The following is a 2444-nucleotide window of genomic DNA, read 5'->3' as shown; positions in this document are numbered from 1 at the left end:
CCCCTCCCTCTTGAGAATGATGAGCAGTCCAGGTTCCCTGCCCTGTGGGAAGTCCAAGGTCCTCCCACTTCTATCCAGGACCAGGAAGGTGAGCATCCAAACAGGCTAGGCTCCCACACAGCCAGTTCATGTATTAGGATTGAAACATAGTGCCATTGTCCTTGGCTTCTCATCAGCCTTCATTGTCCTGTCCACCACGTTCAGGGAGTCTGGTTTCATCCCAGACTCTACATATTATATATGTGTATGTATATTTATAAGCCAAGTGGCATTTTATTGCTTGTAAAATGTAACTATATCCACAATTTATGAGATTTACTCTCGTATTGCATGTGTGTGTGCATATGTGTGATATGTAATTGACTAGCTTTGACTAGTTTTTATCTCTCTAGACCCAGCACACACAAACCTAAATCAGGCCCACAAGAGTAGGTTATTTGTATGTGTTTAGGATCTCCAAATCAGTCCATTTGTCCTAAAATATTTGCCATGCTCTCATTCTGTTGAGTCCTTTGTTTTCATGTATGTTCACTTACATCTAAGTAGAGGATACTGAAGGTTTGAAGAAGACAATATATATTCAGCAATCTGAAGATATTTTATATAGTTGCTGGTGTGTGTGTGTGTGGCCATTTGAATCATTTGCAGGTGATGTTTAGTGCTATATCTATGAGTTAAAGAGGCTCAGAGTTTCACTGACTGAATACCTTCACGTACGTTAGGCACGGTTCAGTGGGAACTGGGACTGGTATTCTGAGTGTGGTGCATGTGTGCACAGTGTGTATTGTTTGTTTATTGAAGAGAAGAGGCATACCTATGTAGTTATTATACTTTTGTATGGCTTTTAAATGATGTATTTGCACTTGCACTTTGGTTGTCTTGTGTGTGTGTGTGTGTATGTGTGTGTGGTCTATATTCAGAGTATGAGCTTATTCCTCTGAGATGTGATTTTTATGTGTTTATGTTTTGGTTGTTGTTGTTGTGTGTATATGTGTACAAGTAATCATGTGTCTGTATTCCTATAAGATGTGATTTTTATTATTGTTAGATGTGTTGTTTTCTTTGAGTTTTGGTAGTTTTGTGTGTCTGTGTGTGTGTGTGTGCATGTGTGCTAATGCATATGTCTATATGAAGCATATTCTTTTGACATGTGGTTTTTGTATATTGTTGAATGTGTTGAGTTGATTATAAAACATCTATGACTGTGAGAGTTAATCATGTGTTGTGCCGAAAATCTTGTATATTAGTTATGTATTTTGTTATTATGACTCTTTGAATGTCATTCCTTCCTTAGAGAAACTATAACTGATAAATCACAAATCAACAACTCAAGTGTCTCATGTATATGTGCATTTACCTTGCATGTCTGTTTCATCCATGTGTTCTTGAGGATCTGGTTGGTTCCTGAAAAGTCCAGTATGTCCTTGATGGTCTCTCAACCACTGTGACTGCATTGGGGAGTCAGGCTCACATGTATTTCATTACCACACAGCTCTAACACAACTGGTAAGAGTTTAGTATCAGTAAGCCATAACTGGGTACAATCCTTAATATGGCTTCTTTACATTATTTGTGGCTTTAGTGAGTGAGTTTAACTCTCTCAGATACAGATTCCTCATTATTCAAGGATAGTAATCAGCCCAACTTTACAGATATATTCTGAAGAATAAGCAAGCCAGTGTATATAAACTATTCAGTAATGTGTTTGGCATATGATGGCCAATAAAAATAAATTACTATTGTGTTTCCCCAAGTCCAGTGTTTGGGTGATGGAGGTTCATTAATTCACTGTTAAGTATGGAAAGAACATGTAGAAAATGGAGAAGACTGCCTCATTCAGATTTGTTTTCATTCCTCAAGGTTGCAGGCTAGCTCCTTCCTACAAATTCTTACCCATCGTAGGGTTTCAGTGTTCTTGGGTGGCCTTCCTTTCTCTTCCCAAAGTGATACAGAACCTGCCCGTGATCAGCCAGGTTTCTTCATTGACATCTGGTCACCATCTTCCTTGGGGGCCATGCCCTGGTGAAGGTGCAAGTTCCTCCAGGATAACTCACTGCAATGCCCTGTCTAAGATGTGTAAGCTCTTACAATATCTGGCTCCATGGTCAAGTTCAATTTATTTGTTTATTGCTGTTTCTGTCCCCCACCCATCTCTTTCTCTGTGTGTGTGTGTGAATGTACACATGCCATGGAGTGGGTGTGCAGGTCAGAGGACAACTTGGAGTTGGTGCTCCCCTCCACCACATGCATTTCAGGGATGGAACTAAGGCCCCAGGTGGCGACAAGTTCATTTTCCCACTACGTCAGTGGTTCTCACCAGGGCTGCAACCTTTAACACAATTCCTCATGCTGTGGAGCATTTTCTTTTTCTTTCCTTTATTTATTTATTTATTTATTTTTTATTTTTATTGAGAAAAGGAAAAAAAAGTTTCCGCCTCCTCCCA

This window comes from Alexandromys fortis, unplaced genomic scaffold, assembly GCF_014885135.2.
Source record: "Alexandromys fortis isolate MF-2015 unplaced genomic scaffold, M_Fortis_MF-2015_v1.1 scaffold_568, whole genome shotgun sequence".
Classification (NCBI taxonomy): Eukaryota; Metazoa; Chordata; class Mammalia; order Rodentia; family Cricetidae; genus Alexandromys; species Alexandromys fortis.
Note: the sequence above shows the minus strand (reverse complement) of the source record.